Source organism: Pyxicephalus adspersus, chromosome 5, assembly GCF_032062135.1.
Source record: "Pyxicephalus adspersus chromosome 5, UCB_Pads_2.0, whole genome shotgun sequence".
Taxonomy (NCBI): Eukaryota; Metazoa; Chordata; class Amphibia; order Anura; family Pyxicephalidae; genus Pyxicephalus; species Pyxicephalus adspersus.
Genome location: NC_092862.1, coordinates 95,285,509 through 95,303,377, shown reverse-complemented (window position 1 = coordinate 95,303,377; position 17,869 = coordinate 95,285,509). Strand labels below are relative to the sequence as shown.

Here is a 17,869-nt window from a genome sequence, read left to right as displayed (position 1 = left end):
TTTGTTATGTGGAGTATGTGACCTTCATATGTTGTGTTCGGGCTGCTATAATAGCATAGCAGTGTGATAATACCCTCTACATTTTTCTGCCTCACAGGCACAATAAATTAATTGCTTTGAGTTTTCAAGCACTAAAACAGAAAACTGGGTGTCAGGGGACTTTCTGTTTTTATATGGCCCCATTTAGCTTTTGTATCAGGCTTGTAAGGCATGACTTTTAATGACATACAAAGTCATTTTAATCTGAACGCCGGCCGTTGTACTCATCCTACTGATTTTACTGCATGCTGTTTGCTTCTTACATTGTGCATTAGAATCTGCAGCAAATCTGGTTTCCTGTTTGGAGGATATCCAGCCCTTTCCTCCATAGTTGTACTATCCCAGGTTTGGCTGTTTTATTTATTGGCTTTTAGTTATTTAAATCATGGTGGCTTAGTATCACATGTGGACATTACCAGCTTCCTGTTTTCAGGGATCTATTTAATGCACAAAATGCAGGAAGTGCATTGCCATTCGATGCAATGTCCATGTGCGTTGTATTGGGTAAATACATTGGGGTACCATTATAAAAGTGTGACAATGGGCCTTAAAGTGGAACAAATAGCAAGCAGGCAGGTTCTTTATCGCTGAAGGGACAGGCCATGTCTTATATGTGTCTTCTGGAATAAATGTTCCATGCACATGTATGGATACTGGACCATTGTGGTCTGGCCAGTCAAGATGGCCAAAGATCCTGAACCTAAAAGAACATGTGAAGATTCTGGGAACAGAGAAAGATGTGTGCAAACAGGGAGGTAAGTTGCAGGGCGAGATAGTGCCTGTCTGTTTTGGAATAAAGAACCTATTTGTTCAGAAGTTTTTAAAGTTTTTTTCCGCTTTAACAGGTGAAACTGATTTTTATAAAGCACAAAGTATCAGAAACCACTGCCATGTTTATATTTTTTTGAACATGCTATGGTACCTTGTTTCATATACTTTTCAGCTCAGTCCAGATCATGTTTTCTAGCCTTTTTTCTTTCACTTCCTGTCTACATGCACTTGCTTGGCAGTTGTGTCATCCTTTGGAAGGACTTTCCTGATGGCAGAATATGGCTACACATTGATGATTAGCACAGCTAACTTTAGGCTATGTACACACGTGCAATATTTGTCGTTGGAAAGGATCTTTCACAAGCCAACGACTGCACGATGCATGAACGAGCGCTGTTCTGCTTTAAAAAGAGAATGGGGAAAGCTACAAAGTGGCATCCGCTGCGCTCACTCCCCTTCACTTTCATTACGACCTCCAGGACGGTTGTTTGGACGGCGAGCACTGTACACATGCCAGATTCTCATCTGATATCAGCCCTGAGCTGAATACCGGACAAGAAGCATCTGACGTGTGTAAGTTGCCTTAGTCCGCAACAGGGTGACAACACAGGAGAGAGGTTTGAGACCTGGAAGTGCCTGACCAAAGCAGGAATTCTGGGTATCATTTTAAGATTTTAAGTGCTGTGTGATTAAGAAAATTAAAAAATTACCTTTGAAAGTACATTACTATACCAAAGATTATTTGAGGTTTTTGTGACTGGGTTTCCATCTGCTTAAATTCAAGGAAGCCATCAGAAACCATCCCTTACACGATATGACTGCAGCAAACTGAGATAATTGGTTGCTTTGGCATATAACCCTGCTGAGTGAGGTTATGATTCTTTTATTATAGCCGAAGCATAAACATAGCTTTATGTAATCCTAATCACCTTCATTAGGTTACATTTTTAATTAGGTGATTCCTCTTGTTCACTCATGCATCTTACCACTTAATGTGGACAATGCAATGAAACACCGGTACACTGAATCATGTTTGTTTGCAAGTAAAAAAGTTCCTGTTTCATGACATGAAAAAACTATAAAACCCTTCTGCTTGACCTACAGCTAACATTAGAATTGTGAATGCTTCAAGTAATTAGATACTGCAAAGAGTTTTTTAGAATCATACCTTGCCTTGTATACTTGCAGGATAAAAGTGGACTAACAAGACACAGGTATTATGGTTGACTCTTGTTCCCGTATAATTTTTCCAGATACTAGCATTTTAAGAAATAAAGGGTAGGTGTACCTGAGGGATTTTAGGCTGCTTGGGCTTCCCATTCTTTTGATTTTGCTTCTACAGATCTTCCTTTTTATCTGAGTGATTTGATTGCAGACTACATTTTAATAAAGATGCAGTTTAAAGAGACACCTTAATCGTTTCTACATATGCTCTCCTGTGACCAGAAGCTTTGGGTATTTCTGCATTTTTGACTTTCGTCTGGTCGCTATTTGCATAAGCACACACCCACTTTACACTTTATCTGCCTATTGATTGGTTACTGGGAAAACCACTGTCAAAAGAAAACAAAAGGTTTCCCTTTCTCCTATTCAACCAGGAAGTAGAGATCATGAGTGGGAGAAACGGGAATTCCAGAAAGGGCTGTGCTATCATGCAATTGTGGTTTTGTGCCAGCAGAATTGACTTTAATTTATGATGTGGTCATGCACATGCTTGGTGTTAGGTTCTAGATAGTCCACCCAATGATGATATCGGCTCTCTAGTTTGATACATGCAGGATAAGCTTCTTAATTCTCCTGGAGATTTCTGCAACAAGATTTCTACATAAGTGTCCAGGTTTACCTTTTCTACTGACTGTAAATGTTCAAAGAAAACTGAAAGGATCCAACGTTTTGAAAAAAATCCCTTTGTATGCAAAAAGCAGGAACATGTACAGCACTGATGTGTGTGTGTATACATATAAATGTGTTTTTTTTCTATTGAAGTATAGCTTTTGTGCCATAAAAGTGTCCAAGAACTAATTGCTGCAATCTGTCGGAGTAAGACGATCTATTCTAGGCAAAGGGACAGGTTCTCTTTATAGGCCACGCTCACTTGTCTTTGCAGCACTCCCATGCTTCACTGTAGGTCTTAGAAATACCCATTGCTTCTGGTTATGAGATAGCATGTGGCCCTTCATCACTTACAAATTGCCAGGGCCCGATTCTATGATGCGGGGCTGGGAAAAAGATTTTATAACTTGTGAACATTGCATCACTTACTCAATATTTAGGGTTTGGACAGACAAGGTGAGTGTAGGGAAGGTATTTTATGTGACAAGTTGTTTGTTAAGAATACAGTTAAAGAGAACCTGTCAAGGCTTGTAAAGAGAACCAGCTATGGCAAAGTGACAGCTCCTAACACCCTGCTATTAGCTGCGCTGTAGCCGCTCACATAGGTGGGAAATATTCAGGCAGATTCTGCCAATCAATGGCTCTGAGTGAACTCTGGTAGTGTCTCCATCACAACTGTTGTTAAAGGGCCAGGATCTGGAGCGATGGAAGTTGCTGACAGATAAATGACTTAATTTTTAACATCAATTTCCCTGATAAGGACAGAGGAGTTTGGAAAATAGATTGTTAGGTTAGACCAGTGTTTCTCAACCAGGGTTCGGTGGTACCCTAACTTCCCCCAGATATTGCTGGAGCCATGAACTATTTTTAACCTTTAGGTGAGTTGTAATGACACCAATTATGTATTACTGGTGATATTCTTTCTAATGGCCAGCAATTTAACAAGAGTTGGGGATTTAAAAAAAATATAGAAGAGGTTCCCTGAAGACCTGCAGTTTTTATTTCAGTGTTTCCTTAAAAAGGTTGAGAATCACTGAATTCTGGGACTCGTTTGTGTTGTTTTTTTTTTTTTTTTTTTTATGAAGTTTATTTCAACCATTGGACTGAAATGACCTGAGTGTTAGCTGCATGTTTACTATGTTGTAATTTTAATTCTGTTACATTCATCTGTGTCTATTTTCCACCTAACATTGCAGAATTACTACTGCAGCAGTCTCATATCTATTTCATAGGCATGCGCATTTATTTTATAACACCGTGACCCTGAGCTTCATAAATAACTAGGTTTAAATTGGTCTTTCCAGAAAATACTATTTAGATGTATAATTCTAATTCAGTTTAACCCTTATCATTTAATTCTATCCTGGCCATCAGTAAAGTGCTTAGATTCAGAAAGGCTTTTACAAATCTGGAAGTTGTACCAGTGCTGAAAATTAGGACCATCAGTTTTCAGAGGTGTTTGTTAAATGCAATTCTGTCATGTTATGTTGCTGCATGGTGCCAATCACCCTGACAGAATGCATTTTGGGATTCTGATTCCATGGAAAATTTGCTATCCTTCCCAGGGGTATTCATTTAATTTTTTTAGTGATGTTTCTCAATTCTAATCATTTTGGATCTGTGTGATTTTATTGCCCTCTACAGTTTATTCACAGTGCTTTTCAGATGGAAATAAGGCAATCTCTAGAGCTGGCAGAAATGTATTATTATGTGTCTGCATAAAGTTGATCACATTTTCACCACAGAATGCTAATTTATAACTACAATTGGTCTGTATTTTTTCAACAAGCTATGTCGTATTTTTCTAATTATACAGAGAGGGTAAAACAGAACCAACTGAATGCAGGGTGGTGAGAACCGATGCCTAGGACACCTTGGACTAAACCACAGAATTTACCAGTTGTAGCTCCTTTTATTGTCTTGGACATTTTCAGCAATTATACCAAATAATATTAGAAGAAACCTATTTATTGTACAGCGCTGCTTAATATGTTGGCGCTATATAATTACTGTTCATAAATGATGATAATAACCTGTGCTATTCCTTTTTTTCTGGAAGCATCACAGCACTTTGCCTCAATACTCATCTTAAAGTGAAACTAAACTGAAAATAAAAAAAAAACACTTACCTTTAAATCCGCAGATCCCACTGGATAGGGTCCTGCGCTGTCCTGGAATACTTCTTCGTGTTGGCACAAAGGAAGAGCCAGGCGCCGCTATCTTCATCTATCTTGTTCCTTGTTCTGGCTATGTTATCTGATCAGGTGCGAGATCCGGTGACGTAGCCTGGCCTTAATGCAGGAAAATGCCCCTTCTGCACATGCCCAGAATTAGCAGATGCATGACCAGAGGCTCTGTGCTCCTATTCAGTCTTGATCGCAGCGGGAAAAAAAAAAAGAAGAGGAGGGGCTTCACCCTTTTTGTAAAAAAAAATTAAAAAAAAACATTTTTTACCTTTCATAAAAAGATTGTCTACCCATTTATGTAAAGTAAAAAAATCTGGTGATAGGTCAACTTTAGGAGCCTTCATTCCAGTTGGGATGTTGGAAGGAGTTATGCAGGTATCAGAATTCTTTGATGGATGTCAAACCTGGGAGATTGCCCTGGGTAATGCTCGCAAAGCTGAGCCTCCATGATTAAAACTAAAATACAATATATACAATAATAAATTGGGCTGGGTCATTTAGACTGAGGAGTTTCAATCTCCTGTCCTAGTCCAGGGATTGTTTGTGTGTGCAAATACCAGGTTATGCCATAAGACATTCAGTACCCATAAAAAAATCATTCATGGCACTTTTGTATTGTTTGTAGCTTTATAACGCACCACTACTGTATTGGTTCTACACCAGTGTTTCTAAACCAGAGTTCCATGGAACCCTAGGGCTCATCCAGAGGTTGGTAGGAGTTGCTTGAGCAATGAGCAGTTTGTGCCTCTCAGGACAGTTTAGGTCAGTGGTCGCCAACCGGTGGTGTCCCCTGTACCGATCCCAGGCTTGGGGCGGAGGGCGGGTTGTGTCACTGGACTGAGCCTGCGATGGGAGAGTTCTGGTATCATGACGTCACTCTGGGGGAAGTGTCTTCCCCCTTGAGTGAGACACGACACCCCGCACATGCGCAATCCGGAGTTTGTGAAATGAGTTGTCTGTGACAATCAAAAGGTTGGCAACTAGGTTAGGTGACACTATCAATCTTTTTGGCTATCTGTAAGGGTGACATTCTTCCCACTGGCCAGCAATGTAAGAGGTATTCCTCCCACTGTTCACCACACTAATGTACTACCCTGTTTCCCCGATTTATAAGGCACTGTCTTATATTTTTTGAAATGCCAAAATATGCCCTAGGTCTTATTTTCAGGGGATGTCTTATTTTTCCATGAAGAAGACTACAGTACACATTTATTGTTGAAAGTCACTCATGTTCCATTGATTGTCCCCTTCTGATCACTCATGTGCCGTTCATATTCCCCTTCTGATCACTCATGTGCCGTTCATATTCCCCTTCTGATCACTCATGTGCCGTTCATATTCCCCTTCTGATCACTCTATGCCATTGATTGTCCCAAAGAGATTTGCCCTTACTTCCTATTCTTCACTTTAACTAGACAAGGAGTGGCATAAAATTTGGTAGAATTTTCAGCATACTCTTTCTTAAAGCAGAAGTAAATTGGGGGGAAAAACTCACCCACCTTTATCTTGATAGATCCTTCGATCCCTCCACAGGTTTTAATGAACCCGGTCCCATGTCATCCTGGTATCCTCCTTCATCCCTGCGCAGAGAAAGCATCGGGCCCTGCCATCTTCTTTCCCCTTCTTCGTACGTCACCAAATCTTGCCAAGATCGGGTGACGTAGATGGGGGGAAAAAAGAGTGCCGATCTCACTGCGCATCTGTGGGATTGGCATTTTTTTTCTTCATTGTAGAAAATGTTCCTTCTGCCAGAGAGCAGCCAGGAGGCCAAGAGGCTCCCATTTTGTCTTGATACCTTTTTTTTTTTTTTTATAAAGAGTTTTAAACCCCATTCTAAAAGAAAGAAGATCATTTTTACTCTAATTTAAAGGGTTGTCTACCCTTTTATATAAAGTTTCTTTATGTCATGTCCGGCAAGAACGTTTTTACCAGACAGAAAGTAAACGAATCTCTGTGATGAAGCCTCCAAACTGCTGTACAACCCGGCAGGTGTTCTAATCCTTTGCCGCTCAATCCAAAACTTTAAAATAAAGTGTAGTGATTTAATCTAGTGATTAAAATATTGTATATAACTAGCATCCAAAAGTGCATAGTAATAATTTAATTGATTCATTAAACACAATTAAATCACAACATCCCTGGGAATAGTCAGTAATGAAACCTGTCATTCCTTAGCTTACATTTTTTGCAATTTTCATGTGTTCCCTATGAGTGCAATGATGCCCCTACAACTAGCACTGCATAACAAGATAAATCTTAATAGCCAAATAAAACATAAAATAATAAAACCAGATTTACTGGCCTCCTCTGTGCACAGGCTGTCCTAGACCTGCTCCAGCCTAGGCCTGGACAGTAAATGGAGAAGTAGTACAATGATGAGCTCATCTCTCCGTCATGCTACTTTTCGCTTCTTATCAGCATACTTCCTGTCAACACATAAATCGATTGTCTGTTTGTGCTTCTTCCTCCTCTCACTCTTTAGCCCTACGCTAAAGGGCTGATACCAGGTAGAAATCTGGAACTTAAACTTCTTGCATGAATAATACATATAATAGTGTATAAATTACAGATCTGCATTATTTTGTTATTTTATGTATAATTGAAATTAGGATTTAAGTAAGATTTGTCATGAAAATTTGCTCATTGGGGTTTCATAACTGCCAATGGTGGGATTTGTACCAGGATTTCTGTCTAAGGCAGCAGTCGCCAAACAGTGGTCCGCAGACCACTGGTGGTCTGGGTGAAAGTTTTGGTGGTCTGCCGGGAGAAGGACCCCGCTGGGGGGACGCACCGGCCAGAGTCACGGACCACATCCCCCCATACTGTTCCTAGGCTCGGGGAGGTGGGCGGGCTGTGTCCCTGGACAGAACCCGCCCACTCTCTTATTGCAGGCTCAGATCTGTGATGGGAGAGTGGGCGGGGTTATGTCATAATGACCTCACTCTGGGGGAGGTTTCTCCCCTTTGAGTACCACCCGGATCCCCGCGCATGCGCAGTTGGGAGCCAGTGATTTTAGTGGTCCATGGAACTGAAAAGCTTGGCGACCAATAGTCTAAGCCTATGTATACACATCAGGTAATTCTCACCCGAATGCTCATCTTGGGTGAAAGTCTGACGTGTGTACAGCAGTCGCCCAACGTCGTTCATAGATCTGTCCTGATGGATCCAGGGCTTTCCGTTCTACAGTGACCTCCCTGTGTTCCTGTGGAATACAGCAACATAAATATAGTCTAGGAAATAAAGGCATTTACAGTTCGAAGAATTTTCTTCACAAGGTCACTTCTGGACATTCTGAATGCCTTCACAAAGCATGTATATCAGTGTGAAATGCTGAACTCGGAGCTCTCTTTTTAATCTTGTTCTTTAAATCTGAAGATAAAGTCCCATGAACTGAAAGTGCCTCCTGTTTCCATGAAATGCTTTCATAAATTATATCCAGTTTAGAAAATATAAAAATGTGTTTTTCTCTTAAAGCAGACACAAAATCATTTTGTTATTTTTATATCATATGAAGTTAGTGGATGGGGTGCTGCTGTGTTTGCGGCAACAAGCCACAGTGTTTTGAGTTTGGGCAGTGTTCTCCTCCTGCTCCTTTTAGCCGGTTGTACCACCTGGCACTTTAAACTGGTTAGACTGCGCTTTGTGTAGAAAGAACTGTCGGTGAGTATGGGTTCGCAGAGGGGTGAAGATTTATACTTTGTATCTTTTTCACTCTCTATTTTCTCAGAGTTGGGCTGACAGGCTGCCAGCTTTCACTGTAAGCTTGCTTTTACATGGATAGATTATTATGCTGGGAGCGGTCACAGAGCTTCAATACATATCACTAATTCTTTGCTGCCCACAGAAGAGTACCAAAATGTAGGTTTAAATAAGGCTTAGTTCACAATAACCATTTACCTGCTAAAAACTTTTTTTCAGATGGTAGGGTTTTTCCATCCCAGCCATCTGCATAGATTTGAATTGGAACTGCTTGTCACAACTATGGAAGCATTTTTAAGCATTTGCAAGCTTTTTTTAATGTAATTTCAATTAAAAAAAATAAATAAAGGCCACTTAAACACCCGATAAAGTCTAGCAGTGGCTCCTTGTTGCCCCTCCCATGGTATAGTGGTTACCAGTAGGCACCTGGGAGCAGTAAATGCCACAGTTTTTTTTTTTTTTACTGCTAAAGTTAAACAAAGGTAATGTATTACATGGGACACTAAGAAGCTGGGTAAAAAGGGTACTGGACAGTTGGGGGCATAATAAAAAGCTGATTGAAAATGTTGCATACTATGGAGGCAGTAGAGTTGCATGCGGGCGTCTGCTACAGTCCTCCTGCATAACACAAGCTAGGACATGCAAAGCACAGATATCCCCCGCCCTGCTACCTGCACTTCACTTCGTCAGTTGTGTATCGGATCTTAACAAGTGCAGAATACGTTTGCCACTGTTCCTGTTTTTTTTTTTTTTTTTTTTTAAAGATTACAAAATGGGTGATAAACGAAAAAGGTTGTAGTGACTGTAGAGGGGATTGTACGCGCTATAAAGCGACTGGACTCTGGGGTAACGGCAAAAACTATTGCTTCGAAGTTAGGAGTTGGGAAAAGTACAGTTGGAGACTGGAAGAAAAATTGAGCTGAAATTGAAAAGTAGTCTGCTGCCCAATAGTGGAAGTGGAATCAAAGTAAGAAAAACAATGCTGAAAGGTAAATAATAATCAAGTTGAGGACGCTTTTTTTTGTGGCATGAAGGCTTAAGAGGAAAAGGCTTGCTTGTTACTAGGCCGATATTGCAGGAAAAAGCATTTCAATTCAATGAAAAATAGAAGGAGAAGATTCAGAATTTACTACCAGTGATGGATGGTTAGATTGGTGGAAAAAAGGATTAAGTATTCACCAGATTACCAAAAGTGGGGAGGCTTTATCTGCTGATAAAGAGGCTGTACCTTTGTTTAAAGACTATCTTTTTAAGCTTATTGAAAAGGAGGGAATTTCTGGGGAGCACTTGTACTACTGCAGTGAGACCAGTTTAAATTATAAGATGCTCCCTACAAAAACGCTTGCATCAAAAAAAGAAGCCGCTGCACCAGGATAGAAGAAAAGCAAGGAACGAGTCACCATATTGGCTTGCAGTAATGCAACCGGCAACCACAAGCTTAGGTTAACGTTAATGGGAAAATCAAAGAAACCTAGAGCTTTAAAAAAACTGAAAATTCAGCAATCGCTACCCCTATATTACACACATCAAAAGAAGGCATGGGTGAATTCAAGGAGTAAGGTCTTGGAAAATTCTTTTGGAACATGAAGGTGGACATTTCAACCTTGAACCCGTCTGTGAATCTTGCTGGAAAAAGTACCGGGCTGTGACTATGTCAAGGCAGAGCACATTACAGAATGGATGGCAAGTGATGAACTTGATGAAATAACTGACAACGATATTGTGGAAATAGTGACGCAGGGTGAAGTAATAGAAGAGGAGAAGAAGGCATCCTTTGATGACAGGAAAAATCTCTTCCCACATTTGGAAGGGTTCAAGACGATTAAGGCAGTGCTGCAGTACATTAGCGAGCAGGAGGATGAGACGCCAGCTGATATCTGCTTGGGTAAGTGGAAGGAGGTTGCGTCGCAGAAGAGGGCTAAAAAAGTGAAGCAGTCATCTTTTAGGGACTTCAAAAACTAAAAACTGTCAGTTTTGACTCTTCTTAGACCTACCTTTTCCTATTTGTGTAAAAAAATGTTTGTAAGAATTAAGCCTACGTTTTACGTTAATGTTTTGTTAATGAACATGTTAATGTTCATTTTAAATGTATGTGTATTCATACTGTACGTACAGTACAAAAGAAACATTTGTAAAGTACCGGTCTGTACTAACAGGTCAGAAAATACGAACAAGAGTGGGTATTGGTATAAAAAGGGTGTTTTGGTATTGGTAATGGTATGGGTGGGGCAAGAAGTGAGTATTTATAGAACTCCGGCCTATCCGAGTTTTTGTTATCCGGCCTGCCCTTCCGCCACATTAGGCTGGATAGTCGAGTCTACTGTATTAAACATTTAGACCTTAGATGCATACCAAGAAAATGTTATACTTTCCAGCAGTGGGCAGCATTTATATTTATTGATAATTCTACTGGTCAAATGTTACAAATGAAATCAGAGGTAGCCATTCTCTATGACTATTTCCACTTCCATGTGTTCCTGGAGGATGTACACAGGGCATTGTGCTTTAGGAGTGGACTTAGCCTTTAAGCTGCAACCCCCCCCCCGAAACCATGAACTTTTAACCATGAATCACATATTTTTCTAAATAAATCCTATGTAAAAAAATAGGAGTGTTCAGGTTAAATTTGTGTGTGATATTGATAAACATACCCCTAAATTTGCTTATTTTGTATATTTATCATATCTTAAGTAAACTTGGTTGGGAAACATTCACGAAGCTTACCAAATAATATTTGAAGTGTGCAAATATTTAGTTTGATTTTTCTTTGCTTGCGGGACTGACATCTGGCAAGGACAAAGTTTCATCCTAGTGAAAGTTTCAGTGTTTTTTGTACTGTATGATTTTTATTCTTTGTGACTTTTTCTTTTGTATAATGATGTCTATGTCATGGCTACAGGGAACACAGCAATTGGATATTAATCTGCTCAAGCACAAAACGGATTGTTGACAGAATAGAGCTGAGCTGGTTTTTGTATTTCTACGGGTTCCTTTATGCTGGTGACTTGGTAAAAACAACATAGCAATACTATCAGGAACAGGCAAGGTGGAACTATAGTTCCAAAATGAGAAATAGTGATCGGGCAGGAGGAACAGGCAATGTCCCTTATACAATAAAACATGTTTACCTGCCTATTTGCAATCCTCTTTTCCAAGTACTTGGGGCTGCCGGTACTGCATGAACCTACATCTCAGGGCCTGGCCAATCAAGATGGCCAAATCAGCAACCCTGAGAAGAAGATGACGTTTTCTGCAACAGAACAGGGACAGGTGAGTATTTAAAAAATTGTGATTAGCCAGGTAAAGTATTTATTTGCAAAAGGGACATCTCCTGGTCGCACTTTTCAGTAAGAGTTTATTTCTGCTTTAAATATTCTGGACAGGCTTTTGGTATATGCCCTTTGTCTCAGAGCAGGCAGTACTGAACACAAGAGTTAGACATTCATAGGGAAAACAACACAATCTCTTTAAGAAAAAAACTTTTGAATGCAAATATTTGTTTTTACAATGTGTCACAGCTGTTATGTATGGATTGCTAGAGGGCTGGGGAGAGCTTCCAACAGCCTTTCGGTCTGTGTTGTATTCTTGTTTGCTTCAAATGGGTTTGTATCCCTGTATAGGTCTATGGGAATGTAAAACCTACCTAAAGCAGCTCATACATAATCAGACTGTAATGTATGTGGGAGTTTTAGTTATACAGTTCTGTGAAGTATAGCCTGCTGAGTTTTTCACTGTGGTTTTTACAATGTGCATACTTCTTGTTTTCTGTGCTTTAGCCTCCTAGAGTGACCCTGTCCCCTGACTAATATTCAACAACAATCATTTCAGCAATTCCAAAAAGATTTGTACATTTAACATATTTTCTGTATGTTATTTACCTTTAAAAGCCTCCCTTGTATAGCCTTCCAAAACCCCCAGGAATGCTTCTGGGCCGTCTGTCATGGATAAGTGATCTCTGCAGACTATTGACAGAGAGCTGCCATTTAACTTACACGTGAAAGGTTATTTACAAAGAGGAGGGTTAAAGGAGCTGGGCCATCACAAAAATTAATTTGACACTTCAAGAGGAGATGGGTGGACATGTGAAGAAAGGGGCTGTGTTAGGGTAATGAGAATTTCTGGAGAGCCAATTCCCTATCAAGCTCAGAGACACATTGCAAATCAAGTTGGTTCCATTCTATACCTTCAGCTGTTAATTCTTGATGTGGTTTTATCTTGTTTTGGCATGCATATCAAAACATGCTAAAACCCAACAAGCGTGCATTCTATAACAAACCATTCATGTTCATAATGATAAAAACGGTAAATTAAATTTGTTTTGGTCCCCTATCTGGGATCAATGTGCTATTGTTGGTAATAAGACTAATTCTGTGTTGTTTATATATGTTATTTATTACCTGATCAGAAGAATATTGTGGCTTGGCAGCTCTTGGAATGTAGGAGTTTTGTTTTCTGGGTGATATAACAAGTCACTTGTGGAGTTAGTCATCTCTATGTTTCTCTTGGTTTCACCTAAACATCATTACACGCTCTCTAGGGAAGGAGAGCATTCTCTAGGCTTTGTAGTAACTTAGTAACTTGCAGTCATGCTCTTTATCCTATTTATTTATTTATTTATTTTTTAAAGTGAACATACCTTTACATTGGAAAAAAAAAAATACTTGATTTGTATGCAGAGGAACAGCGCAGTTTATACCATGAAATGTATGTTGAAGGTAAAAGATTGATTTAATAATTTTATCACAATGGGCCTGATTTGGGCCACAATGAAGCTCCCGAAGACTGGAGAAGATAGACCGTGGGAGAACCTGAGTGATTCATGAAACCTTGAATGGGTTTCTCTGACAGATTGTAAATCCACTTAAACTGCACCCTAGCCAATTGCAGAAGCTTTACTTTGTTTTGACAAACTATTTTATGACCTAGTTTATACATTTGGAAAAAAAACTTTAATATAACAAATTTGTAAATTCAGAAATGATTGTGGGGATATGTTCAGTGTGTTAATGACAGATTATTGTCTCCTTGTTTTTTTTTTAGATACACTGGGGAATATTTGTTGTAATTAAGGAATTATAATAAGAATATAGAACACCTTGCCTAATATAGTTATTATGGTTAATAACACTACAATTCACAAAACCTCTACAACACGGGCCTGAATTAATAAAGCTCCAAGTCTGGGGAAGATTAACTATCGTGGGAGAACCTGGGTGACCCACCAAACTTGGAATAGATTTCCTAAAAATAATTTGATATTAGTTGACAGATATTTTTAATCTTAGACCAGATCCATTCCAGGTTTCCTGGATCATACAAGTTCACCCATGATCATCTATTTTCTCCAGTCTTGGAGATAATAAATCAGGCCTCAAGTGTTATGTGCTTTCCTTTTGTAAATATAGGAAACTGTAGGAAGAAAAATCACATTACTCAATTTTAGTCTGAATCACGTCACCATTTTATGTAAATATCAATGCAGTATTTTAGCAATAGTTTCCATAAAAATGTTTGTATAAGTAAATTACCAAAGGTCAATCTCTAGAATATGTTTAGCCTTTGCTTATATAATAATAATATTTATTAATAATTAAAAGTAAAAAAGGTTTTATTAGGGATCCGTCTAAAACAGCAGGAAAGAAGCTACTAAAGGTGTGGATAAAATAAACATAGGAAAAGAAATAATCTTGAAGTAAACATAAACAATAATAAAAAAATTAACTCCTACATGTTGGTTATTTGACCTAAAATCTTACATAATTTAATGACCATGATTGCCTATAAGAATGTAGAACAAAAAAAATGAACTCTATTAGCTGTTTGTGGACTTTGGGCATTGAAACTTTTGTTTTTTCAATGTTATAAAATGAAGTCTGTGGTTTTGTGCTTGTTTATATGCAGTATATGAATGCTGCCATCTAGTGGCTGTGGTGTTTCTGCAAAACATGGTTGTAGAAATACAATTTAAAGGAGAACTTAATTTACCTTGTAAAAATCTGTGAGCGCTTGTTGTTGGCGCTGCCTGTCTTTTCTGCCATAAAAATAAAACAACTTACTGGTATTGTATAGTGAGCTGTGCAATCTCCGTGTTCATTAAAGATTGTGAGGAGGCAGCTAGGTATATTTAATTGTAGAAGAGGCATCGCCTAATCCTTCTGCAATAATGACCCTGTCTGATCCCATTTTTTTCTTAATCAACTTTAGTTCTGCTTTAAGAAAACTGTCATTTAACTATGAAATAACGAAAGTACCATAACTGATATCTCTGGTCACAAAAAGGATTAATAGGGATGAACCCACCAAATTCACTTTCCAGAACATTCTAGATTTTCTTAATGCATATATCAATACGGCATTGTTAAGTCATTTAACTGAAGCATTTAACAGCTAGAAGCTAAGGCGACAAATGTTCTGCTATGTAAGAAGAATGTAGTTATTAAAAATTAGATTAGTAGAGTTATTCCTAGAGGGATGAGGGAATTGTGCTTGGCAGGTCATTTCCTTAATTCTTTGTGAAGCTGTATTGTTACATTCTATTATATATGTTTTATGTAATAAGTGTGGCATTACGGTAAAACACTGTAATTATTTTTAAATTATACCACTATTCCTGCATGTGTATTATTCAATATTTGCATTGACATATACTGTACATGAAACTGTTGTTTCCCATACATTGAATTGCCCCTTTTATTTTGTTACAATCTAACTGGCTGTATTTAAGGTTGCAATCTAACTGTAACTGATTTTTGAATTAGATGAGGTGTGTGTAAAAATAGTAAAAGAGATTATACAGAGACAACTGTCCAGTACGTGGGTGGTTAGCTTTGACAACAAACTAATTGGCTTGATAAAGAATGTTTTATTATTATTATTTTTTTATTTTTTTTAGCTAGAAAGATGCTAAACATTGGTTGCAAAAAAAGGGCTTTTTATTGAAAAAAAAACCCACACCAAGGGGCATACTTATAAAGGAGAGTGTATAGTGCTATTCACTCTTCATTACTCTTTGATGTGCTTATTGTGGCACTAAAATACATAATGTCAGGCTTTTGTTTTTTAGTGCAGTGCTATGAAGCTTTTTCAGCTAAATTCTTTGATTGGAGTTTGACTGGTCACATGGCAGTGTTGTCTTCCAATCACTAATCTTTTTATGCTTCTTTTAGCAGAAAGAACTAGTACAGCTGCCTTTTTTTGTTCATTTGTCTGTGCCAGCTTTAGAATCCAGAACCTGGTGCAGTGAATCACAGTAATAACCCATTGTGGTGTTACTATTTTTTTTTATAAATATTCAGTGTTTGTGCAATGCAGTTTTACTGCTGCCTTAAAGTTATGCTCATATGTATTTTCCTGCAATAAATGCTTGTTGCCTGGCTGCAAACAAACTTTAGATTGTACGCTGAGCTATGTATGCACAGTTCAATAAGTCACATGTTTATTAATTAGTTACCTCATGCTGGGCCAGTAGAAGACACCATACGCAGAAGAAGACTTGGCAGGGATGAATATGCCAATAAAGGAGCTTGTATTGCTGGAGAGCGATGAAGTATTGCATGCCTGTATGAGCTTTTTTACAAACATTGTTTGTACCTAATTTTACACATCACAGTTTAATCAATTAAAAAACACCAAAATGCATTGTATTAAATGGGTATTTTTTAAATTAAATGAAAAGTGTAATCCCACTAAAAACTTTTTATAATTGATTTTTATGTTTGTTGGAACGGATCACAATCTTACAAAGGATTAGAACCCTGGAAATATCAGGGTTGCTGTTCATCTTTTTTGGAAAAAAAATGCTAGCAGCTTGGCCGTTAAAATGACTAAGGCTACACACGTGCAGTGGTTCTCGTTGGCTCAGAGCCGATATCGGCCAAGAATCTGGCATGTGTACAGCGCTCGCCGTCCATGGTCCTAACAACTGTCCTGGCAGATCCATGGATGATGGACGACAAACAATTGCAATGGAAGTGAAGGGGAGAGAGATTCTCATCCAAGACCATCCCTGAGGCTACATATTGGATGAGAATCATCTGACCTGATGTATGTACCTAGCCTTACTTGTAACAAATATGCAGTTCTTTAAAATCAGGAGTTGTTTTCTGGAAGCCTTGTTCTGTGTTATTGACTCAATATTTAGGGGGTCAGCATGACAACCTGGCAATAACCATTTGCAGAATGAGAAGTTGCATCCTGTGTTTCTTTTAAATCATCATAGAAAACAAATCACCCCACCCATCTGTTTTCCATCATGATGATGATACAATCCCAAAAACTCAACAGTAAAGTTTCCTCTGAATGATATATAACCACACATGTCCCCAGAATAAATAATATCATAATATTCTAGAACAGCTGTTGGCTTGTTCTGGCTTAGAACAGCAGCTTATGTTTGTAATTTGTTATGATCTACGGTGAATGCACTGTACAATATTGTTAAGCAATAACGAACCAACTACAGCAGATGAAAACAGGTCACTACTTTATGCAAATGATGTATTTGGAATGTAATACATGACTTTACTAGGTGGAATTTCACTTTGTCTGTCCTTCATCTGTTCTTCGCACCTAGATGGTCTATAGCTGTGTTCAATGTCCTTGCTACCAGTACTGTAAAATAGCAGCTGGGTGAGGCCAGGGCTGAAATTTGTCAGCAATTCTTAGCACATATCTAAAGAAACATACTTATCAGAATGGTCTACTTTAAAGCTGCTGACAGTTAAAAGCTTGTATTATATATGTGTGTTTACATTAATGTGAAAAGATATGCAGAATCCTTTGAAATTGTTGACTTTTTCAACACGTTTAAACAGGCAAACATTAGATCTTCTTACAAACAATGCTTACAAATAAAGTGATGTCACGGTGTAAAAGAATATTTGCAATTTTTAAATCATTTTTCAACAAAAATATCAGTAAACGAAAAAGTAACTTGTCGAAGTATTTCACTCTTGGTACAATAAGGTACATGTATAACATGTAAGCATTTTACCTTGCATCAGTCTCGAACATTATTGATGATGCTTAAATGTAAACTTTCTTTTCTTACAAGGTTTGCTTCTATGAACTGCCCATTTAAAATTCCTTATAACATTTAGTGTGATTTAGGGTTTTAGCCTGGCCAATTTTTTGGGTGGATTTGCTGTTGTATGTCTGATATTAATGTACTGAAAGATCCATTTCCACTTAATACTTTGGATAAATAGCCTTGCAATCTAGAAAAACACATATGTATACAATGCAGAGTTCATATTTGACTCCGTAGGCCTGATTTATTCAAGCTCTCCAAGACAGGAGAGGATAGACTGTCATGGGAGAACCTGGGTGATCTAGAAAACCTG

General features: G+C 38.4%; 1 protein-coding gene across 1 annotated transcript in view; it reads left to right on the top strand.

The window, feature by feature from the left end:
* RALA (RAS like proto-oncogene A) overlaps positions 1–17,869 on the top strand; it is a 29,441-nt gene that overhangs the window by 1,323 nt on the left and 10,249 nt on the right. The gene's annotated exons all lie outside the window — the stretch shown is intronic.